The 25,143-nt window shown below is 57.2% G+C and overlaps 1 long non-coding RNA gene across 1 annotated transcript; it reads left to right on the top strand.

Moving 5' to 3' along the window:
* Window positions 1-1,873: 1,873 nt before the first annotated feature.
* On the top strand, window positions 1,874-11,266 carry LOC131819526 (uncharacterized). The gene is made up of 3 exons (XR_009349219.1): window positions 1,874-2,080; window positions 6,226-6,443; window positions 10,170-11,266. It is a non-coding gene; the product is annotated as an uncharacterized LOC131819526 (long non-coding RNA).
* Window positions 11,267-25,143: the final 13,877 nt, after the last annotated feature.

Raw genomic sequence — 25,143 nt, forward strand, 5'->3', positions numbered from 1 at the left:
TCGGGGGCAGAGGCCCAGCGCGTACCCAGCGACATGGGGAGGGGGGGTCTCGGGCCAAAGCTTAGACGTGGCCGAGCCAAGGTGGCCAGCCCCCTGCTGCTCCAGACAGCTCGAGGGCCTTGGTCTGTTTGCACATGGGAGGGAGGCGTTCCCCAGATCGCTGAGCCTCCAGATTTGAAATAATCCCAGCTCAGTGAGGGCTGGGGGCTGAGGAGGCCCGGGAGGAGGGTGGGGCCCAGGGACAGGGCCCGCGGAGGGTCCAGGAGCTCTGAGAGGGGCTTGTGTCCTGAGCCTGGGGATCCGCCGAGGCTTGGCCCAGCCTCAGCTCCCTTGGTGCCTGGCACCGGCCGAGGCCGGGGGTGCCTGGCTTCCTCCAAAGCCCTCCTTGTCGGGCAGCAGGCAGGGCGGGCCGGGGGCTGGGTGCGGCCGCTCATATCTGCCCCGTTACTTCATTCATTTTGCTCCCACTGATCCCTTGTTTATCTCACTGGGAATGCAGCCGCGGTGGAAATTGGGGCCAAGGGAAAGGCCAGAGCCCGGGGCCGCCTGCAGAGGAGCCCCAGCCTCGCTGGCCTGCCTGCCTCCCTCACCTGGGCCCCCGGGCTGAACCGTACAGGAAGGGGCCATCTCCGAGAAGCCAACCCAGAGGCCGGTGCCACCGACGGGCTGTGTGACCCGGCCGACAACGGCCGGTCTCTGGGCCTTCCTTTCTTTGTCTGAGCAGAAGGTTACTCTAAATGACCTTTGAGAACGCCGGGTGTCATGAGTAAACCGGCCCAGTGTGCCCAGCCTGTCCCTGCTCTCACCCGGGGCTCACGCATTCCCAGGGATCACCGTGAACCCACTTTAGAGAGGAGGTGGGGGACAGGGGCTCGTCTCAGGTGGAGACAGGGACGGAGACCAGGCTAGGAGAAGACACCCCCCCCCAGGGCAGGGCTGCGGGGTACCAGTATCAGAAGTCGGGGCTGCCATGGGCAGGGACGTGTGCTCCCCTGGGGGCTTGGGCTAAGTAGGTCTTAATCCCCACCCCCAAGCAAACCTGTCTGTGCTGGGAAATCACCCCCTTGAGTAGGGGGCAGGCTCTATGGCTTTAAGCAGATGGGTCTGAGTCTTTGTCCTTAGTCAGTGATGTCCAAGGACACCCCAACCCTGCCAGGATGAGGCTCCCAGGCGGAAACCGAGGCCCAGAGAAGCTGATGGCGTGGCCCAGGGCACACAGCGGGGCGTGGCGCAGCTGGGATCCGACCCCAGCCTGTCTGACCTAGAAGCTTGCCCACTCTCTGTCCAGCCCGTGGCTGCTCGGGGCCCCCAGCGGGGCTCCGAACCCGAGAGAGCAGGCATTCGGGCCTGATACGAGGGCCAGAGCCTCTGCGGCCTCTTGCCTTCTTCTCCCCAGTGACTCGGTGTTCCCGTCTGTAAAGTGGGATGGGTCGGTCCAACTCTGGGCTGCTGTCTGCCCTCATCCTGGAGCCTTCAGGAGGAATGAGGTCATATTTGTCTGGGGGCTGGAGCGTCTTGGAAGCAGAAAGCTCGGCAAAGACAAGGGCCCATTGTCCCCCCTCCCGCGGCCCCTGCCAGCTCCCGCCCTAGTCACCAGACAAGGCCAGCCCTGCCTGCAGGCCCCAGAGACCACCACGTGCCAACAGGGGCTGACTCAGTGCCCCCTCCTTTCCCATTAACTGGCATTGCCTGGAATCCCACCATCAAAACCGTGCCGGGGTGCCCCAGAAGGGAGGGCAGGAGACGAAGGGACCGCCCTGGGGTCCCCGCTTGGGGAGGTCACAGTCGGGGCTTCACGAGTGGGTTTAGGTGAGGGGTCCCGCGGTAATCACTAATAAAAACAGCAAAACGTATGTGTTTGCTTTTCAGCAGCCATGGTTTGAGGCTCTCGCAAGCTTCAGTGAAGGTTGTGAGCGTCCCTGAGGGGAGGCACTGATGTCACTGCCCCCTTGCACAGAGGTGGACCACTGGCCCTCGGCCACCCAGCTCACGACTGGTACACGTAGATGGAAGAGGTGGAATTCGGATTCGAGTCTGAGTGGTTCTCGAGAATTCCGCAGAGACGCTCCGGGACGCGCAGGTGAGGGCCAGACCCGGGGGGGGGGGGGGTGGCAGAGAAGGGGCAAGTCCGGATCCTGGAGTTCACAGTAGACGGGGCGTCCCAACAGAGGTGTGGGTGCCTCGCCCCTGAGCCCACAGACCAGGCCTCGGTCCTTCGGGGCTGCGGAATGGAGAGTCCTTTGCTGCTAGGGAACCCCAGCCTCTGTCACTGCCAAGAGCGGGGGGGTGATGAGAGATGCTCCAGCAATTATAGCGTTTTGAGACACCTAATGGGGCCACACTTAGGCAGGGCTGTTTCTGGGCAGAAGACATCCCTCTTCCTGGCCTCCCTGCTGCTCCGAGGCCCACGGAGCCCGGTCAGCAAGGAGCCAGGCAAAGACAGATCACAGCTCAAGTTGAACACGTCTGAAAGTAAACTCTCGATTTCCTCCCCAACCTGCTCCGCCTCGTGTCTTCCCCGTCTCGGGAAATGGCACCATCGTCCGCCTCGTTGCCGGGGCCAGAAAACTGGGAGGCATCCTTGCATTTTCTGGCTTCTCACCACCCACATGGCCCCATTGCCAAGACCTGTCCATTCTACCTCCAAAATAAATCCCAAATCCACTTCCCTCTGGTCCCACCACCACCAGTGTGCCCAAGGCACTGCCCGTTCTCCCCGGACAACTCTGCCAGCCTCCTGTCTGTCCCCTCCAGCCCGCCGCCCCCTAGGAACCAGGGGAAGGGTTCCTTCCTATTGTGTTTGGATCCAAACTAACCCCTCCCGATGACTGCGCGGTCCCTTGAGACCTGGCATGACCTTGTCATCTCTCCTCTGTCTTTCTCTGCCAACCCCCTAAGGTCTCCCCAAGTCCATTCCCTCACAGCCCCTTTGTAGGAATTTTCCCTGACTTCTAAGTTTGTGGTTATGCTCTGTCTATCCAACCAGCTAAGACTCGTGAGAGCAGCGCCCTGCCCGCCTTGCCCACCGCCATCCCCACCCCACCGCGTACAGCGCTCGGATCTCGGGTGGGTGAGTTAGAAACTGGAATAGTAGCAGGGCCGCCCTGTTCGAGAACAGTCCTCTCTCGTAACGAATGCAATCGCATCCCCATCCAAAGACGACTCAACGCTCAAGGCTCCCCATTTTTCAGCTGCAGAAACGGGGGCTCAGAAGCTAGGATCAGTCCCCCGGCATCTCACAACCAGAGTAGGGCAGGGCCGGGTTCGGAGCCCAGGTCGGTCAGATCTGAGGTCTGACCTAAGCAGTCTGCTGTCTCTCCGTCCCGCGCTGTAATCTATGTCGTTCCTGTAGTCCCCTCCAGTCTGAGAAGTCCTCCGTGGAAAGATCCGCCACTGTTTGATGGCCCCTTAAGACAGGTCAAAACTGACAATTAAACCATCCCAGTTTCAAAGATGCAAAACCAAGACCACAAGGGGCTTTGCGGGGGATAAATCTGAAAATACGGTGTTTTAGGGAACAAAACCCGTTCTGCCCTAAGCACCCAAGGGAAAATTAATAGACGGATTTCTCAGCGGTGCTGAGGATTGTTCTCTGCCCACCGGGGAGCACAAAGGAGCCCTGCCTTGGGCCCCCGGAGACTTCAAGGTCAAGCAAGGACAATTCACCAACAAATGTGCTGGACGGTGTGGCAGGGGGCAGGGGGAGGCCCCGGTGGGACAGCCGGCCCCCACCGAATGGAGGAGGGGGCATCTAAGGCAGACACCGGAGGAGGGGCAGAGGGTCAGCGAGGCGAGAGGGGGTGGGCCGCGGCGTCCCCCACGAAGGGCTGGAGGACACCTTCCCTTGTGGGAGGCGGCACGTGGCTTTGCGTGGCTGGAGTCGCCCCCGGGGTGAATGGTGGGAGATGGTCCTCCCTGGGGCTGCTGGAAATGAGGCTTCAAATCCTGCAGGACAGGGAGCCCGTGAAGTCAGCCGACCGCGGGTGGACAACGGCAACGTTGGGGTGAGACGATGGGGAGCTTGAAGGCAGCGGGGAGGTCTGGGAACGGCCGGGGACGCGCTGTCCGCTCGCACTCGGGTGCGACGGTGCCAAGGGCCCGACTCACACGTTCGCTCTGGGGCCCCCCTTGGCGTGGCCAGGCTCGCTGGTGAGCGGCACGGAGAGAACTGGAGGGAGTGGGGGGCATGGGGGGGGCTGCCCTCCCCGCGGGCCTGGGAATGTCGGGGCCGGCTGAGAGCCCGTCGGGGGCCGGTGAAAGGCCTACTTACCATGACAGATGGGGGCCCGTCAGCCACGCCAATGAGGCCGGATGGAGAGCCAGGGAACGCACTATAAATATCTTGGCCGCTGACCAGCCCAAGAATGTAAATGGTGGCGTTGAACAAGCGGGAGAAAATGTTCGGTTCAGACAGGATGGGGTTTCTGTGTGTTTTAAAAACACGCTCTCCCCTCCCCGAAGACCTCAGGTCGGGCAGCCATCGGGCCGGGTGCCCGAGAACCGGCTACTTGTCCAGTGGGGGGCTGGAGGGAGCGAGGGCTCGCGAAATCCCAGTCTCGGGGCAACTCCCTGGAGAAGTCAGTGTGTGTGAAGCCCAGAAAAAAACCTGAACCTCTCTTGCAGCTTTGTCCCTGGTCAGAGGGGTCCCTGGGGGAGGGAGTGTGCTAACCCAGCGAGGGGACACACAGCCCAGACAGGTGGCGGGGGTGCCATGGGCGATCAGAGCCATCTCGCCAACACCGGGCTGCTCCCAGAGTCCTCTGTCCTCTTGCGGGCATGCTGGACAGGTTGTCATGTGCTGGGGGACCCTCAGAGGTGCCCAGGGAGCCTTGGGTCCTCCCTACCTGAACACCATTTGTTAATCTCGAGCCACGTTGACACTTCCCTCCGTTCCCTTTTCCATGGGGCAGCACGAGTTTGCAGGACGGCAAGCCCTTGGAGCAGCCCAGAAACCCTCCAGCCAGTCCCGGGGGTGATGTGCACACATTGAGGGTCCAGATGGGAGACCGGGGCTGGCAGGTGGGATCGAGTGACTACAGGGGAGCCAGGCCTGCAGGAAACCTCAGACAGCAGGAAGGGGACCTTTCTGAGGCCTTGCTCTGTGCGCCTGGGAGGTGTACTGAATTGGGAAGGAGGCACTGTCCCCGGGGAAGGGAGAGGCAAACCACATACACACGGAGTAGGGGGAGAAAGGGGGCCCAGACAGAGTCAAGTCAAGCATGTTCTCGGCTCCGGCCCAAAGCAGCCCATCTGAAGGGGCCAGGCTAAGGGGATAGGTCAGAGAGCACGCTGGGCTATTCAAGGGAGTTGGGAGGGATTGACTCATTTGGGAAATATTTGTTGAGGGCCTACTAGGTGCCAGGCACTGCCAGGTGCTGTCCTCAGTTCTATCTGGAGTCGCCAGGCACCGAGGCATGGGGGTCTGTCTGGCCTGCCGGAGAAGGGGGTCACACGGGCATGGAGACGGGACCGCAGTCTAGAACTCAAGAGCCCTAGCTCTAGAACTCAAGTTCTAGGGGTCCAGTTCTGGGGCAGGGAGGCAAGCCCGGGCAGATGTTGGGAGTTGGGGCTGGACCAACTGGAGGGGAGGGAGGGGCAGTGCAGGGCTTGGTGGGTAAGCAGACCCCGGAAGTGCAAAGTGGAGGCATGATAGGACCCTGGGCCCTTGCCTGGAACCTGTCACTCATTCTTCGGGGCTCCTGGATGGGGCTCAGAGCAGGTACAGATGCCCTATACTGCTTGGGCTGGAGAGGAGTCCAGGCTTGGGGAATGGGAGTGGGGAAGAAGAAGCTGGAGCAGAGTCGTGGGGTAAGCAGTCTCCCACTCTGGGCCAGTGGACTGGTCAGTGGGGTCTGGCAGGGCCCACAGCTGCCAACTATGGAGTGAGGTGACCACCCAGAGGGTCCCTGACAGATGGAGCCCTGGCTTGCGCCCCGGGATGGGCTCCATCTTCCCATTGGGTCTCCAAGGGCCTATGTGTATGAAGACATCTCAAAGCAGTTCCCCAAGGGTGCACTTTTGTGGGAGATCAATGGGGTGGCAAAGCCAAGAGAAGATACGTCTACGGAAGGAAGTCCAAGGGTATATGATTGCAAACCGGGGCTCTGGTATAGAACCAAGGGTGCAAGCGTGCCTTGACATTGGGACCTCTGTGGGCATTCAAGGGCTTCCCGGGGATTCCAGACCCCTTCAACTTGGCAGTAGCGTGTTGGTGTATATTTCTAGGTCTTCAAAGATGATTTATACCGCTAGTCCCTGCAGCTCTGTGCCCTGTGATCACGCCGGGGGGATGGCCCCTTCCCTCCACACCGCCCATCCCTGAGCCAAGAAGATTCCTCTTTTTCCTCGTGATTTCTTCTATTGCTTGGAAACGTATAAACCACTTGGGAAGTTTAAGAAAAGTGAAGGAAGTTAAGAAAAATTTATAAATGCTTTTCCAGAAGGTAAGAAAGACTGCAATGTTTCCTACCAGCTACTGTAGAATTTTATTACTTACTTATGTAAGTTTTAACTCTGTCATCTGCCTGGAGATCATTTTAGTGTTGAATATATAACGTGTTAGCTAATTTCCTCGGACCCCAAATTGCTGTCCCTCCAATTCATTTTATAATTCAGTTTATAAATGCTTTACCAAGTCTTGCATTTTTATATATAATTGGTTCTTATATAAAATTGCTGCTTTGTATTTTGTTCCAATGGTGCATATTTCTGACCTTACTCCAGTACCACACTGTTAAATTATTGTTCTTTTAGAACATGTTTTATGGAAGGCTTTATAGCATAGTAGCTAAGACCATAGTCTTTGAAGTTGAACTCACTGGGATATATATACAGGAGCTTTGCTACTTAATGAATGTGTGACCTTGGGCAAACGACCTCACGCTTCCTCATCTGTAAAATGGGGTATTAGGAGTTCTATAAAGAACGTCTCCCTCTCACATTCAGAACAAACCAAGAGATAGCTATAGGAATCCATCGGACAGAGATTAAACATTAACCTAATTACTGAGGACAGCTGTCCACTGCCACCACTTAACTCCCCTCTGTATTAGAGAGCCTAGCCATTGCAACAAGGCAAGAAAAAGATATAAAAAGAATAATGATTAGAAAATCAAGCCAAGGGCACCTGGGTGGCTCAGTTGGTTGAGTATCTGACTCTTGATTGCAGCTTGGGTCTTGATCTTGGGGTTGTGAGTTCAAGCCCTGTGTTGGGCTCCATGCTGGGTAGGGAGCCTACTTTAAAAAAAGGGGGGGGATCAGGCCCAAAAGCAAAGTCTCAGTGGACATCCTTGCCCTTTATCCTTGACTTAGATACACTTGGACCCCACTCATTGGTAGCACTGGACCCCCCCAAGTCCTCCCTCTACCCGCCAGACAGAACTTTCCCCTATAAAGTTACTACAGAGCACAGTAGAAAGGACCAGGCCTGGAGGAGGAGAAACAAGGGAGAAGAGAGAGGACAGAAACTCTTCTGGCTGCGGTCCCTTCACGTAGGAATTTGAGGTGGGGATGGTAGTGGAGAGAGGCCCCCAGGGGCTGTGGTCACATGCCTGGGAGGCACTCAACACAGTGTCTGACACACAGTGGACGGTAAGAGCTGTTCTTATTCCCAACATGCATAGCATCCTGTTCTGTTTCATTTCTCTTCCTGTCTTAGACTTCTTAAAATTTAAAAAAAAAAAATTCACTTGTATTTTTCCAGATGAAAATAGGATCCTTTGGTGGTGGTGTAAGATCAAAGGCTTCTTCTTAACGTTAGCCTGGCCCACCCCCACCATTTCAATACGTGCTACATCCATGTGTAAGTGATCCTGGGTGGGGGGATTGGTTCAGGTACAGCACTGAGGTGGGCAGTAGGAAGAGGAAGGGGTGGGGAGGTTAGTGGGTTTGGGGAATGTGAGTCCAATGGAAGAATCCGGTCGAGAGAGTCCAAAGTGGGGGTTGTGAGCACGTGGTGGAGGAGGCTCTGAAGAGCCAGGTGGGCTCCCAGGTGCGGAGGGCCAGGTGGGCTCCCAGGTGCGGAGGGCCAAGTGGGCTACCAGGGGTAAAGATGGGAGCCCAGGAAGTGAAGGTCAAAGCCAAGGGACTTGTAACCTTCTGGGAGCTGAGAACATATCCCAAGTTCAGAGTTCTGGTCCAGGATTCAGCTCTGCCACTGACCACTGTAGGTCTCAGATCCCCTTTATCAAACAAAGGCCGTCTCCATGTCATGGTGCTGCAAATGTCTCCCCTGATTAAGGGGCATCCCCACAGCCCCCCAACCTTTTCTTTCTCTCCCCAGACATCCAGCCCTGCTTCCCCATTTCCCATTACCCTACTTGAGCCTTGCTGTCTTCTTGGTCTCTGAGGGTCCTCTGTCCCTCTCTTTAACTCATTTATTCTAAAAATGGTTTGGAGGGACCACCACATGCCTGGGCTCAGGAAAACCAGTTGGGGGGGCGTCACCCAGACATGGTCTCTGCTCCTGGTGGGGGGGGGGGGGGCTTCCAAATTTGAGAGCCAGGAAATGATAACTAACATGACCTGTGCTCCTCTGGTCCCCATGGCAGCCCAGCAGGGGACCCCAGACCAGCCCTGGGAAGGAGGGGAAGGCTTCCTGGTGGAGGTGAGGTCTGCACTGAGCTGACGGTTGAGCAGACATGAACCAGTCATGCTGCCGGCTGCAGGGAGAAGATGCAGAGAGGACTCCAGGGAGAGGGACACAAGGTACTCGCATGTGGGTCCGGGATGGCTGGCACTAAGTTGGAACAAGAGAGCCCAAGGAGATCGCTGCAGGGGAGCAGAAAGTTAGTGGTGGGTGTAGGCAAGTGACATGATAAGACTGGCATTTTTAACAGGTCGGGCTGGATTAGAAGAGGCAGGCGTGGATGAGGGTAGCGTCAGAAAGCTGTCCTTGGAGATCGGATGGAAATCAGACGGCAGCTCGGAGGGGGAGAGTGCAGGGGTAATGGGCAAGGGATGCAATGCGAGTGGGGAGGGGTGGGTGAGGTGCGGGCATGGGTGGAGTTAGCTGGGGTGCCAATGGAGTAGAAATCCAGATGTGGCGAGAGGTCCTGCGGGTGCGGGTGGGCCAGGCCTGGGACGGTGAGGAAGAGGGACGTGTGGAAATGACTCGGGTTTGACCAACAGGGGTCGCTGAGCCAGAGCACTGCAGAGGGAGTAGTTTGGGGGGAAGAAAAGGCATCTGGGTTTGGACAGTGGAGACCAAGGGGTTAGAGGTGGACATCCAGGCAGAGACGACCCCGTCCATCTGGACCAAGGAGGGAAGAGTTGGGGTCCTAGAAGCCTGGTAGGACAAGGTGTTGCCAGTGCCGCTGGGCTCCGTGGGGTCTCCACTGACCTGGGTGGGGACCACTTGGGCGCCTGGTGGGAATGGGAAGCCGATGAGTGAGGGAGGTGAGGAGCGGAGACAATTGTGCAGACAGCTTTCTGGAGAGTGGCCGGGGCAGGGAGGCGAGAGATGAGACGGCCAGAGGTGTGAGCGGGGCTCTGGGAGGGTGCCCTTCTTTTGACGGCGAGACTTTTAAATGCCAATGATAGTTGGTGGTCGGAGGAGGAGAGGGGATGGCTGGCCAGACGCTTGGAGAGGTGAGGCTGATGACAGTCCCATAGAGTTAGTCCCAGGCTAGTTCTGAGGACGAAGGCTCTGAGTCTGGGGACCAGACAGGGAGGCATGAAAGGTTTCTGCAGGAGAGCTCAGCGACAGAAGAAAGGCCAGTCAGCCCGGGGCTCCGGTCAGAGGTCACTGGGCCAGGTCTAAGTCTGGAGTTAGGATCAAGATTCAGTCTGGGGACAGAGAGGGCTCTGTCCAGAGTGGAGAGCTGATGGTTAAAACAAGGTCAGAACCTCGCACCCGGAGCTCAGAGTTCAGGCTGAGAACAGCTGAGGTCAAAGGGGAGCTCTCCTAGGTGCTCAGATCCAGGTGTCTGACCTGGCCCGGCTCCCATCCAAGAGCCCTCCACCCTTAAGGACAAGCCCAGCTCAGACCCCGCACTTCCTCTGGGCCAGACGGGCCCCCCAGCCCAACCCACCCTCCCCACAGCTGGGCATGAGCCGAGTCGTGCCCCGCCCAGTCCAGGGTGAGAATTCCGGCCACACGTCTCTGTGATGTGGTCACGTTGGAAAAATGTTAATCAAATATTCTCCTCCGTGTTTCCTTTCTTTCCCAGGCTGGATTCCTAGAAGACAGGGATTTATGGTGTGAGAGCTCCAGCCCCCGCAAACCCACAGCCAAGGTCAACAGCACGAGGCGGGCAGCCCTGCCAAGCGAGGAGGGGAGCAAGGACTTTGAGAGCTGGTTGCACAGAAAACCAAAGTACATGCATTGAAAAAAAAAAAAAAAAAATCCCTTCTCTCCCTCATGTTCCCAAACCAGGGGCTTAAACAAAAGTCCCCCAGACTGGCCCGGACAAGGCCCCTTGTCTGGAAAGAGCGAACCTTCTTGGAGACAAACTTCTGAAGCTACCCGGGGGTGGGGGGGAGTGCTCCCCAAGGGTCTGTGGAGGGCCTGAAAGGGGTCCTGTTGCTAGACCCAGCCACAGCAGCCCCCTTGTGGCTTTGGGAGGGTGGTGAGCAGGCTACCCATGGTGCCCCATCCTTCTAGCTAACCAAGGACAGCTGAAATGGACAGAGGAGCCCTGGGCCCTTCGCAAAACACCCCCCCCAACATGGGAGCCTGATTTGCGCAGTGTCCCGTCCGCCTTCTGGAGGCGGGGGTCTTGATGACCGAGGCACAGTGAATGCCCAGCAGCCCAGGGGCCAGGGCTTCCTGTCACAAACCTAGAGCATTGAGTCTCTGGCAGGGGAGAATAAGCTTATCCCAGCCTCCCCGGGAGGAGAGCAGGGGCCTGGAGACCACCTTGAGTCAAACCCCAGTGACCTGGTGCTGGGATGACAGCCTCCACCTTGATCGTGAACCCGGGCAGGTGCAACAGAACGTCCGCCGGTTATCCGCGCTTCTGACGTTTCTAGCCCCACGGAGTGTCGGGCACCTGGGAAAGTAAAACAAGGCAGCCTCCTGCCCCGAGAAGCACCTCCGAGTGGGGAGCACCGACATGGAGACAGATGATGACCATCACTTGAGGGGCTGTGGGTCCCCCCAAGAGGGACGGAGCGCCCCAGGATACAGGGAAGGACATGGGTCAGAGAAAGTTCCTGAAGGAGGTGCCCCCAGGGGTGGCTGGAGTTCATCAGACAGACACCCAGTGGGAGGGGAGCCTGGAGGGAACATTCCAGCTAAGTCCACAGCATGTGCAAAGGCCCAGAATGTTTATACCTTGGTAAGACTTTTCATATAAATAAATTCTCAAATCCAGAAAAACAAAAAGGCTTCTGGCAAACCTTGTGTCTCGGTTTCTTGCTCAGAAAACGAAGCCCTGCTCTGCCCAGTCCAGGGACCAGCAGAGAGTGTCCACTAACACAGCCCGCAGGTCCCCACCCTGTGCTTCCCGCAAGGGGTCAATCTTTCAGTCCCCACCTGACCCTGCCTGCTTCCTCCCCACCGTCCCCTTCCCAGGCGCAATTAATTACCACTTCACCCTGTGTGCCCGCCGTATGCCATGAGTCAAGACGGGATGGGAGATGCTCCTTGGGGGCCCAGGGTCTTGCCAGAGCCTCTGATCCCTGGGTGACTGGAGCAGAGGGAGTCCAAAGCTCCAGTGTCTGTGCTATTTTTAAATCTTTTTTTGGCCTTCAAGCACAGAGGATGGATGGATTGATCGATGGATTGATTTTTTTCAATTGAAGAATAATAGGCAAAAAGGATATTGCATTAGTTCAGGTGTACAATGCCATCATTGGTGCATGCGTTACGGAACGGTCACCTTGGTAAGTCAGCACTCAACGTCGTCACCCTTCTAGTAACCATCTTCCCTGTGCCCCAGGGGCTTCACGGACCTGTTCCTTTCAGCCCTGCTTATTTATGGGAGTGGAATTGGGCTAGGGGCTACCTGTTTCTTTCTTATTTTTTTCCAGCCATGCTCTGGTTTTAGGCTCCGACAACCTAGTCTTATCCTCCACCGAGCTTGTGGCTTTGCATGTGACCATCACGTGGCACCCCAGGGTGGGTGTGGCCATGCTTTGCACCCACGCCCCAGCGATGGACACCTACCTGGAGAGGTGTTCCTGCCCACATCCTGCCTGCACTGGCCAGTTCCTACCTCGGCACAGCCAGGCGGCCTGATGGGGGATCAGCAGTATCTTATTATCGTTTTTTAATTTGCATTTCTCTGATTTTAAGTGAGTTTGAGTCACTCCTTCTGTACTCTGGTTGTTTCCATTTCCTCTTCTGCAAATCGCCAGTTCATACCCTTAGCCCATTTTTCTATAGGGGGTGCCGTCTTTCTCTCCTCGCTCTGTGGGCATCCATGTATATACTAGGACCACAGTCCCTTGTTGCTTAAGAGGCACAGATCTGGGCGCCTGGGTGGCTCAGTGGGTTATGCCGCTGCCTTCGGCTCAGGTCATGATCTCAGGGTCCTGAGATCGAGTCCTGAGTCGGGCTCTCTGCTTGGCAGGGAGCCTGCTTCCCTCTCTCTCTCTCTCTGCCTGCCTCTCTGTCTACTGTGATCTCTGTCAAATAAATAAATAAAATCTTAAAAAAAAAAAAAAAGGCACAGATCTCCTCCTGCTCTCATCTGTCCTTCGCTGAACCAAGGTCCTGATATTTTTGAGGCACTTGATGAGCTTACTCTACAATATATGGAAAAATATAGCCGACTTCGAAAAATAGAACCAAGAGGGGACGCCTTGCCCGGCCTGCTGGGAACACAGACCACGAAGCTGTGGGAAGGCAGGAAAGCAATGGGGTCTGGGCTCAAGAACATCCAGATGGACGGCAGAGCAGATCAGCAAGTTCAAAGAGAATCAAACGCCGCACCACGGGTCCACGGAGAAAGGTTGGAGCGGTTAGCGGGACTGAAGGAATGGGCTCGCTCCATGGAGAAAAAATACCACTGGATCCCTGCCTACTGTCTCCCAAAAAGATGTCTCCAAAGGGAGTCAAGCCAGACCAAAATATGAAAAGCAAGACTCTGATTTGCTAGAATAAACTGTTGGAGAATATCTTGGTCGCGCAGGAGTGGAAGGACTTCTTGAAACCAAACCCCACATGCATACACCGTCAGGCAAATCTGGAGGGCCTGCGGCCTTATCCAGAGGAAGTGGCATTTCCTCCCGGATGCCAGCCTCGGCCCTGCCCACCTGGTGAGTCATGGGCGCTCTCGAGGCTGGCAGCCCGGCCCGCCCTTCCCGTCGGTCCCCAGGAGGGAGCAGCGTGCGACACCCGCCTTATCTCGCCCCCGCCCGCAGCCCTGCAGACGTGAGGTCAGGGCTGAGATGCAAAGAGGGTGGGAAGCCAGAGACAGTGGAGGGGTCGTGGAGGGGTCAGGGAGAGGTCAGGGGTCGCTGGCAAAGCCGCCGCCACCCAGGCGATGCAGACCCCTTGAAGGACGCCGGCCAGCCACCAGGCCTGGGGGACGTGAAAGGCTCAGGTCGCCAGGAGGGGGCAGGGGCTAGGGGACGGGGACACATGTGACATCCTAATGAGATGAGAGAGATCTCTCACTCACTTGAGATCTCCAGTGTGGGAATCTATCTGTACCCACCACCCCGCTGCTCCTCCCAGAATCCTCTGGTTTTTTCCAAAGGTCCTTTGCAGCCAGACCTTCCAGCCAAGACACAGCCAGCCTGAGACGCCATTGAGAGAACCGGCTGGGATGGGTCTGCTCTCCCCGGGCCACTGGTCTCCCTGGGGTGCGCTGGGTATCTGTGCCTCACCCCTTTGACCCAAGGGTTGACCCTTTGACCAACCACGGGCCACCCAACACCGGCACCAGCCCTTGTCCCTAAGCCGCCCGAGTCTAGAGTGGGACGAATATCCCTCAACGGCAGGACAAGTGTGTGTCTGGATGCCTGGGGCCAAGCTGTGCACGTGTGCCCACATGTATCTGTGATCGTGCATGTGCAAATGTCCAACCACCTGTCCCCCTTGCCTTGTCCCTGAGTCTATACCAGCTGAGCCAAATGCTCTTTCCCAGAAGGTCCCCAATAACTGGGACAACCGTCCTCAGCCTGCCTTTGGGCATCCCAACCAGCGCTGGGCAACGTTCTGCCAGTCAGTCCGCTAGTTGATAAATAATTATCTGTCTGGGGGTGCACAGGGGGGCCCTGAAGGGCTTACAGCCTGGTCTGTCTCCTTTCACCCGCTGGCCACGATGGGAGGGGACGCCCATCTGGGGGTCTCTGTCCAGGCTGAGCAGGGCAAGGGGCACCGGCAGTGTCGTCCAGACGCTCTCCACCCCACCCGCAGCACTGAACCCGACAGCACGGGAGAGAAAACATTCGTCAGATTGTCCCAAACACACTGCTGCTCCCATCAGAACAATTTGTAGACACACACATACACATTCGTACTTAAACACACGTGTATTGTAAAACACTACGACTCCTTTCGAACAAATGTGTTCCATTTGTGAAAATTCACGTTTGTGTCGGGGGCGCCCCAGCAGCCTACGGAACTTGGCCAGGCTCCTCCCGCGCCCCTCAAAAGCTGCGGCTACCCCCTTCCCAGTTTCTGCTTTCCCTCTCTGACTTCTCCCACCAGAGACGACTCTGGCTGTTTCTGAACTGGATGGAAATAGAATCTTCTAGAACGCACGCTTTGATGTCTGAGATCCGGCAAAGCTGCCGCACGGAGCGGTCCACACACGGGTCTTTGACGTCCTCGTCTGAGGCGGGCACCAGCCTGCCCCAACCTCCTTCCGCCCTCACCCCAGCCGCGTCCTCCGGAGCCCACCGCTGGGAAGAACAACCTAGAAGGAGATCATTTCAGAAAACAAATGCCTCGGGTCCACTACAGCTGTGGTCCTCCCAGAGACCGTGGCGGCCTCAGGAGCATCTGCCAGGCTCCCAGACGGACGCCTTTGATGCTGGGTCACTGGGAAACAGAGACCAGAGAGATGGGCCCCAAGCTGTGCTTGGCCCTTTCTAGAAACGGCCGGTAGGAAAGCAACGTAGGTGCAGGTGCCAGGGACAAGCCACCAAGTTCGGACCCGGTCAAGAGGAGCCTTCTAAGCCACAGTCCTGTCGGAGGCGGCCCTTCAGGCCTTGGGCCAGCCGAGCTGGTGTGTGTGGGGACCGCCGGGCATGGCAGGAGACCCAAACCATCCCGCTTTCCAAGAAGGGACACCTCTTCCTCTGCCCACTCCCTTCTCAAGCCCTGAGCCCGTGTGGCGACACAGAGGTGGGCCAGATACCCCGTGCAGATGTCCTGCTTCTCCTTCAAGGCCCAGATCAACTGACATCTCCTTGGTGAAACCATCTGGACCCTCTTTCCAGACCCCTCCTGGACCCTCCAGCCCCCTTCTCAGTATCGCTGGTGTGACGTTCTGCACATAGCGGGCAACGATCCGAGGGTCAATTCGGGATGCAAATCTGATCGTGCCGCAGCCCCCTCCCCTGCTATGACCCTTCCATGGCTCCCCACTGACCTCGGTGGAGACGGTCGAACTCCTCCATCTGGCAGTCCATGCCTGGCAGGACCCGGTCCCCCCTGCTCTCAAGGTCACCACCCCAAACCGAGCCTAGCCTGCTATGTCTTGCTTCTCTGCTTTCTGAACTGTGGTGATCCCGATGGCAATGCCCCCTCTCTCCCTTTGAACTAGCAAACTTCTCTTTGTCCTTGAAATCAGGGCTAGAAGATCCTCTCCCCCAGGAAGCCTTCTCGGACTGCCCAGGCAGGGTCAGTGCCTCCTCGGGGCTCCCACAGCCCCCTGCTCACCCTGGAGGATCCCCATTCCTCCATGACAAGAGTCTGCTTGCTGGACTCGGACTCAGGCTCTGCTTGGTTCATCTCCATACCTGGGGCCCGGCACACAGTCGGTGTTTGTTGAATTCATGCGCGAATGTACCCAGTTTACGGAAGGGACGTGAGGCCTCGAAGAGCAGTAAACCTGGCTCTACTTCACGTGGAGTCTAGACACAGTCCTGTGAGTTTCTAAGAGGGCTGGGTTCCAGCCTCCTGAAAGGAGCAAGTAGGACCCCACCCTAGGTCAGGCCCCCTGCAGGAAGCGACAGGCTTGACCACCGCACCCTCTGGAAGCCGGGAAACAGGGCGGCCATGGGACCAGTCTTTGGTGATCTCTGGGGATGCTTCCTGAAAACCAGGTCACCCAGGACATCCTCCCTGCAAAGCCAGAGCTCCTGCGTAGGGCCGCTCGCCTCCGGGCCCCTCTCTGTTTCCCCGACTGGGTGGAACTCAGGGTGGGGCAGGTAGCACCAGGAGGGTGTGGTGGGAGCAGGGAGGCGTCGGAGAGACAGGCCTGATTTACGAGGCAGGCAGAGATGGGGCCACTTGGCAAGGTGGGCCTGCACGACAGACCCTTGTAGATAAGAGCCCAGAAGTATGTGAGCGATGTAAACCGTAGTGGGGGGGCTCCTCGGTTGCCCTGTACCAGCCAGAGATGCCGAGACCGGGGCAGGATGGGGCAGCCATCTTGGATGGAAGGAAGCATCAGGACCTTCCCCACCCGACGGCCTGAACCCCTCTTTCTTCCCCACGGCCACCTCCACGCCACTGCTCAGACCTTCCCCATCCCTCACACTCAGACTCTGTATCATCACCGAACCCTGCCCACCTCTGCATCCTCTCTCAAGGCAAACCTGCTCCAGAATTTTCCCTGTCTTCAGGCTCTTCTTCCTCACTGCTCCCAGACCAGGTTAGTCTCTGGTCTCCCCTCCCTCGTGGCCCTGCATAGCCCTTCTCAAGCTCTGCCTTCCTGACCTTCCACACTTCTCAGGGGGTGCCCACACTTCCTGATGCCTTGGGGGCCTTGGCACCCATGATGACTTAGCTCTACAATCTTGCTCCATGCTCAGCTGCTGGCATACTCCTATTCAACCTTCAAAACCCATCTTGTAAGGTCCTTTCTTACAGAGTCATCACCGCCGCTCAAAAGTAGAGGAATGGTGGTCTTCGGCTCCCACAGACCCCCAGCATCATCCCAGCACTCTTACCAGAGTGCATCTCCACTGACAAGTCTTCTCTAGGGTAGGTGCCTCCCGTGTGCCCTCTCTGGCTCCCCAACTCCTACCTTGGGCTGTCCAGGGCTCAGAATCTCCAAGGTCAAGGCCAGAGGCCCCCTCCTTTTGTGAAGAGGCCCTGCCCTGGGACCTGCCATGGGCCCTCCACCACAAGCCCCTCCCCTGCCCACTCTCCATCAGGCCCCCCAACCCAGCCCTGGCCCATCGGCCTCCACCCTGCACACAGTGGTCATGTGAAGGGAACCCCAGGGACCGCTGAGACAGGGGGAGCCTGAGGCTAGAGGCGGGGGCGGGGGTGCATAATATCCAAGCCCAACTCCAACAGTGGTCGAGCCCAAGCTGGTTGACTCCCTTAAATGGCTCTGTGTCCAGAACAGATTGGAGGACACATGCCCGGCCCTCATATAGGGCACGGGACCTACCACTGGGGGCAGGACACAGGAACAAGGGAAAGTCACTGTGGGCAAGGTCAAGGGCCGCACCTGTCACCTGCTCAGAGCTGAAGGTACACACAGGCAGGGGTATACCAGGTGTCCACAAGGGGCAGGGAGGGGTACCAGCTGTACGCCCTTGGAGGGGGGGGGAGAGAAGCAGCCCGTCAGCCGTACGCACGAGACCGGTGTCTGCCGACGGCACGCACAGCCGCTGCACGCGTGTGCCAATGGCACGGCCGCCCGCCAGCACATCCAACCCAGATTTCCTTGGCCGTGGGCACAACCAGGGGACCCATGTCTGCAGACAGGACTGCACTGTGCCGAGGCAGCCCCCACCCCCGCCGCTGCCCCTGCAGACAGCCACGACCCCTCCTCACTGCCCTCCCACAGGAATGCATGATTTTGGACGGAGACTGTGTCATCCAAGAAACATTCCTTGTTTTCCTTGGTGCGTGCTCTGGGAACGTGGCGGGAATGCTGTCCACACTGCCGTCCACATACTTGGGCAGCTGCCGGAACGCTGGGCCGCCTGGGCCAGCCGTGTCCTCAGTCCAAAGGGGCCCCAGGCCCTGGAAGGTCACCCTTCTCCATCACCTGCCCGGAGGCCTGGTGGGAATATCTCTGGGGTTGGGATCAGGCTCCAGGAGGGGGCATTTTGCACCTTCCCACACCTAGGAGCGGCTTGGCCAAGCACTGCCTTTGAGTCTGGGAGACAGAGACAAGGACACCAGTTTCCCTACTAGGCGCGCACATTGACTCTGGGCAAGCCATGCACTTCTGAGAGCCTCAGTTTTACCCTCCACACAATGGGCTCCCTTGGGGCCTTCCAACACCAAAGCGTCTAGAGTTAGAAACTTTGGGTCTTGACCTGGACAGCTCATACCAACAGCATAGGAAGGGCCCCCGGTATCCCCACGCCCACACCGCATGGCGGGGTCACAGCCTGTGTTCCTGCCGACTCCTTGCTTGCAAGAGCTTCCTCCTTCCTCCTGCTTTGAGCCCAGAAGCTAGCTACAGGGCCTGGGACGCCCCTCTGTCCGCTCCCCAGCTGCTGCTTCCCCTTCAACCCTCTCTCCTCTCACCTTGGTCCCTGGCCGGGGGCTGCAGGTGACCGATAGAGGTGGTGGCTGGGGGGAGTGCTGTCTGCATTCTTCCTCTCTCCTGTGGGGAACCCAGGTCTGGCCCTCCAGTGGTTCGGGAACATTCCGGGGGGGGGGGGGGCGGTGTGCTTCCCTGGTCCCCCAGAGCAGCTGGGGAGTCAGTGACCCAGCAGAAGGGCAGCAGCCGACCCTCCCTCTGCAAGGCCTCCCGCCAAGGCAGCAGGGTTTTTTGTCCCTGGGTCCAGGCACGAGGTTGGCCTACCCTGAGCCCCCAGTCTTGAACGTGCGGGCCACGGAGTCCCCAGAGGGGGCAGCCCTGAGGGCCACCTGGGGACCCACGACCGCACCGCCAGGCTGGTCACCTGCTTCACGGGAGTTAACAACAGAGCTTCAACTTCTGCTTTCAATTTGGACGTGGTGGACAGAGCTTGAGGATTTTCATGTTTCCTTAGACCTTTCTGGGCTAGGGCCCGCGGCCGGGGCTGAGGACCCATCGATGACTTCAGGGAAAGAGGCACCAGCCGCCCTGTCTGGAAGGCCACATCAGAACAGCAGACCTGGGGTTGTCCCGGCCCACGGCTTAGCCGGGTGTCAGCGTCCAAAATGTGGTGAAACCAAACCCCTCTTTCCACCAGCAGAACAGCTGAGGCCCGCTGGGGGAAGGTGCTCGCCCGGGGCCCGCAGGACACCTGCCTCTCGGCTCTCGGCTTTCGTCCAGGCGGCTTCTGAGATGACAACTCTCAAGTGAAGCAGCGGGGAGGGGCCCCGTCGGACACCCGGGTTGCGATGGGCCCCCCGCCCCTGTGCCCCACGGGGGCACAGGCGTATGTCTGTGTGAGGGTCATCGAGGCTATGCCTTCGGAGGCCTCGCCCCTCTGACTGGCATCCCAGTTTGGGGGATTTCGAGACCATGAATCTGCGAGACGAGGACCTCTGAAGACCTAGCGCACCTGTCCCCCAGCCCAGGGCCTCGGCTGGGACCCCCAGAGCTAAGAACAAAGCTGGAGGTGAGCAGGGCCTCCGTGAGCCTTTGGAGCCCTTGAGCTGCCAGGCCCGGCCTTCCTGCCTGCCCCCGGCCCCGCCAGCATTTGCCTTGGCCTGCCTCTCCCCCAGCCCAGCGCAGAACCGAGTGCCTGGAGTTGGTCACATCCGGCCCAGCCGTCTAAACAGGCCTGAGGCCCCAGAGCTTGCCGGGCCCAAGGGGAGCCCAAAATAACATCTGAGTCAGCGTCCATGCAGACATCCCCCCGCCCCGGCCTGAGCCTACAGGGAGGGGCCGAGAAGAGGCCCAGACAGAGGACCAGGCCAGGTCGGGAGGCCACCTGCTCTGGTGGGGCCCGGCCAGGGACAGGCACAGCCCAGAGGACAATGAGAGCACGAAGGTCAAGAGAGAGGGGCTGGGGAGTGGGGACGGGAGGGCTGGCCTCGAAGGGGCTCCTGTCCAAGGGAGACACAGGCGGTGGCCGTCCAGGGCATCGATGTCACACCACTAGGGCCCTGGGGGGTGGGCAGGAGGAAGACGTCAACCCAGCCCAAGGTCAAGCCCAAGGGCCTTTCCCAGAGGCAGTAAGTTCTGAAGGGTGGATTGCATCTGGGCAGGACAGGAAAGGGAGAAACGCACAGTAACTGGGAGGGAGAGGCAGGCACAGGAGCCCGGGCCAGGAGGAAAGCCCGAATCCTTAGACTCAGGCCTGAGCAAGGTGGGCACCTCGGAGGCCCACGGCAGCTGCTGGAATCCGCCCCTCACCTCAGGGTCCGTAGCATGGCCAGGCTGTCCGTCCTGTATTACCCAGGCTAGGCACAGAGGTGGCCCCACAAAAGGGACTCTCTGCCCAGAGCCATCCATAACCTCCTCCCCAATACTTCGGGTGGCCCCCACCCCAGGAAACTCAGAGGAGCTGAGATACTTAGTCTGGGGCAGGGCTCAGCCGGCAGCAGGGAGAGGAGCTAGGCAGCTGTCACCCAGGGTCCAGTCTGGCCCTGGGCTGGGGGAGAGAGCGCTCCAGGCCCTGGGACCTAGGACTGTTGGAGCCCGCAGGCAGGAAGCACATGGCCATGGCTTCTTCCCGAAGATTGTCCTCGAGCAAGCTGGCCCAGGCAGTGCTGTGTCCCCACATCCCCGGGTGGGTGGCTCGCACCCGTCCCCTCACATCACAGCCCTGGGCAGCTGGGAGGTCGCGGCGCCCCTGATCTCCAGGCTGGGGCGGGAGGCGGATACCTGAGTCCCCGCTGGCCTGCGGCTTAATCCCCAGCTTTCCTGAGGACGGCTCTGCTGTTCTTGGCCAAGGGCCTCCACTGAGCCTGGCACGGCCCTGGCTTGGCCCTCACCAGCGAGTGAGGGCTTGGCCGGGGCCCAGCCGGGGCCGTGGACATGATGGAAACACAGAACATGGGGCCCAGGAGGGCAGCGGAGACCGAGCCGGGCTCCGGTCAGCGGCCCCACAGCAGGTTGGGGCTCGCCTCCTGGGGCCCCTCTGGTCCAACGGAGGCCACCGTGGCTTTCTCCCAGCTTAGCTGGTCCAGAAACAGCAGAATTTTGTGCCCCTTTATGCCTCTGAAACAAATTAAGGCTTTCCCAGAGGGAAAACCACCAGAAGATTGAGAGTGAAATCCGGGCCCTCCTCCCGCCTTCCCTCCCGTGACAGGCCTTGTCTCCGCTATGTTCCCGGCTCCGTGCCGAGCTCTGGGCAGGGGGCACTGAGATGAAGCTCCAGAGGAAACCCAGAGACCCCAGCTTCTTATACTAGCCCTGAGCCAGTGATCCGCGGGGAGGGGGGGTGGCTACAGAGCAAGCGTGGCCCCTGGCTCCTCACCCCAGGCCCCTCTGATGGGTGGGGAGCCTGAGGCTCGGGGTGGGCGGCTCACGCAGGGGCAAACAGCTCGAAGTGGGACAGTGGGGACTTGAACCTGAAACCCGCAAGCCCAGAACCTTGGCTATTGACTACCCTGTGAGTGAGGAAGAGAATTGACTACTCTATGAGTGGGGAAAAGAGAGAGGATATTTGTGCCTGTCTATGTTCACATCCCCCTGTGTGTGTGTGTGTGTGTGTGTGTGTGTGTGTGTGTGACAGCTGGAGAAGGGTGGAAAATCCTGGGGCCCGCTCAGGGTGAGAAAGGCAGGACAACAGGGCAGGACCAGCAGGCTTGCCATGGAACAGTGCTCAAGTAGTCCCCAAGGGCTCTTCTAGACACCCCAGAGCCCCCCTGGTCTGTTTAAAGGGTTTTCACACCCTTTGGCTCATAGGTGTGAGCTCATAGGTCTTGCTTGCAGATCTACTTCCTGAAAGTCACCTGCAGAGACATAGTTCAACAGGGGGGGGAACCCCAGTTAGCTGCCAAGTTCCATTCTTGAGAAGTTGTGCTGTGATCCCACCCCAAGGACCGGGGCTGGAGGAGGAGGAGGTAAGCACACGGCCATCACGCAAAGTCCCCGACGGGCTTGTTCTCGGTACTGAATACTGGCGTCGAGAAAAACGTAGGGAACTCAGCCCACCCCAGGGTAGGCAGGCCATCATGCTCTCCATGCCCAGTGTGGGGTCTGGAACACAGCATGTGTTCTATCACTATTTGCTGATGGAAGAATCAGGGCCCCTCTGTTGAGCGGATGGGGCCAGCGCTTCCAACCTGGACCTCCAAATTAACCGCTGAATGCCCTCGAAGGCATCCTTGAAACTCTACTTTGGATTCATCCTCATGGGGACTCAGACTAGATCAGAGACATTCAAGGCACGACCCCCCACCCCCACCCCCAGTGCTTCCTTCCGGGCGGATGTTTCCAAGCAACTGGATGGTTCCCATTAGCTAAACCAGGATCCTTCTTAATTTTCAGGCCACCGCCACCAGGCAGTTGTCATGATTGCTGATGGAACCTATTTGCCATTCTGGGGGCAGGGGGGAGACACAAGCTCCTCTAGCTTTGAATTTATGGACAAGGGAAGAGAAGTGACCTGGAAGTTTCCAGATGGTGGGGTGGGTTTACAGAGGAGTGAGGAAAGATCTAGATCTTAGAGAGGAGTGGGGAAAGATCTAGTAAGAAGGTTCCCTGGAGATTCCATCTGGGGACCCCCGGAACTGTGTAAATGGATAAGCTTGTCCCACACCCAATGGGAAAAGCAGTACATATGGAGAGGGGATGGGGGACCCCACTTGCTGCCTGAATCCTGACAGAAGTTGGAACAAGCTCTCATTCCAAAAACCACAGGCAGCTCAGAGTTTTTATTAATTCCAGGACCTGGAGGAAGAGCTAGGGCCAGGGAAAGAGGCAGGGCATCTGGTGACCCAGGAGGGAAGGAGTTTTCCCAGATGCCTGGGCCACCAAGCTTGGGGAGGGGGTGAATGGGCAGGCTGAAACCTTGGTTCTCTGAGATTTAAAATGCTCTTGGGTAGCATTAAAAGTTAAAGGTAAAACTATAAAGCTTCTAAAAGACAACCTAGGAGAATAGCTTCATGACCTTCAGGTAGGCAAAGATTTCCTAAACAGGATAGAAAAAAGCACTAACCACTAGAGAAAGGGTTGATAAATTTGACTTCACCAAAATTTAAGAACTTCTGTTCACCAAAAGACCACATTAAAAGAAAGGCAAGCCACAGAGTGGGAGAAGGTCTTTCAAATACATATAACCAACCATGGACTCGTATCAGCATATATAAAGAACATCTAAAACTTAATAGGAAAATAGTAAAAAACCCAATTTTCAAAAATGGACAAGACTCGAACAGGCACTTCAGAAAAAAGGACGCACAAATGTCCAAAAGGCAAATGAGAAAGCATTCACCATCGTTACTCATCAGGGAAGTGAAAGCTAAGATCACAAAGAGATAGCCTTATATACCCAACAAAATGGCTAAAATGTAAAGACTCGACAATTCTAAGTGTTGACAGGATAAAGGCCAATTGGAACTCAGACACTGCTGGTGGGAATACAAAAAGGTACAACCACTTTTTCTTCCCTTTTTTTAGGTTTTTTTTTTTTTAGATTTTATTTTTTTTTTTTTTAAAGATTTTACCCATTTATTTGACAGAGAGAAATCACAAGTGGGCAGAGAGGCAGAGAGAGAGAGGAGGAAGCAGGCTCCCCGCTGAGCAGAGAGAGCCCGATGCGGGACTCGATCCCAGGACCCCGAGATCATGACCCGAGCCGAAGGCAGCGGCCCAACCCACTGAGCCACCCAGGCGCCCCTTAGATTTTATTTTTAAGTAATCTTTATACCTTATATGAGGCTCAAACTCACAACCCTAAGATCAAGAGTCACATGCTCCTCCGACTGAGTTAGCCAGACTCCCCCGCACAACCACTGTTTGGCTTTCTGGAAGTTCTAAAAAATTACCCATATAATTACCATGAAACTCAGCAATTACACTCCTAGCTCTAGACCCATGAGAAATGAGGACATACACCCACAAAATACAGGAATAGCTTTAGCAACATTATTCATAATACCAAAAAAAAAAAAAAAAAAAAAAAGGAAAAAGAAAAAGAAAAGAAACAACCCAAGTGTTCATTAACATTAGAACGGGTAAATAAATTGTGGTATATTCACAAGATGAAACACTACCAGCAATGAAAAAGAATGCACTATGTCTACACAGAGCAAAATGGGTAAATCTGACAGACATCATATGAGCAAAGGAAACCAGACATCAAAGCACAGGCCGTGGCATTCCATTCGTTTGAAGTTTGTATGAGTTTCCTGGGGTTGTTATAACAAATGGCCACCAATGGGGAGTCTTCCAACAGAAGTGCATTCTCTCACAGTGCTGGAGCCAGAAGGCCAAGATCAAGGTGGTAGAAGGCTTGCAACCCTCCTGAAGGCTCCAGGGAAGAACGCTTGCTCGCCTCTCCCTAGCTTCTGAGGGTCGCTGGCCATCCTTGCTGTTCCTTGGCTCGTGGATGATCCACTCTGATCTCTGCCTCTGTCTTCACGCCTGTGCTCCTCCCTGTGTGTCCGCCCGTCCCCACATCTTCACGTGGCCATCTCCTCCCTGTGTCTCTATGTCCCTCTGTCTTCAGATGGCCTTCTTCTGAAGACACCACCACACTAATCCAGTATGACCTCATCTAGATTATATCTGCAAAGGCTATATTTCCAAATAAGGTTGCATTCACAGGCACCAGGGATTAGGACATGAACATATCTTTTGGGGGACACGACTCAACCCACTGCCAAGTCCAAGAACAGGCAAAGCTAGTCTGTGATGACAGACATTAGCTGAGCGGTGTTCTCCAGCGGGTACCATCTGGAAGGGGCACAGAGTCCCCGCTGGGCTGGAAAAGTTCTAGATGTGGATGAGGGGGTTGTTGGTCTGGTATGTAGACAGGTGAAAACCCATCAAGTTGCCCCCTTAAGCTTTGTGTACTTCTCGTGTGCTGTTCTCACTTGGAAATTCTCTTGTGGAGGGGCACCTGGGTGTCTCTGTTGGTTGAGCGTCTGCTTCAGCTCCGGTCATAATCCCGGGGTCCTAGAGTCGAGCCCCACTCGGGCTCTCTGCACAGGATACACTACTTAATGCAAACCTGGGGACTTTAAAGTCTTGGGCCCTGCACAGGTGATGTCCCCGGAGGCAGAGA

Source organism: Mustela lutreola, chromosome 17, assembly GCF_030435805.1.
Source record: "Mustela lutreola isolate mMusLut2 chromosome 17, mMusLut2.pri, whole genome shotgun sequence".
NCBI classification, from domain to species: domain Eukaryota; kingdom Metazoa; phylum Chordata; class Mammalia; order Carnivora; family Mustelidae; genus Mustela; species Mustela lutreola.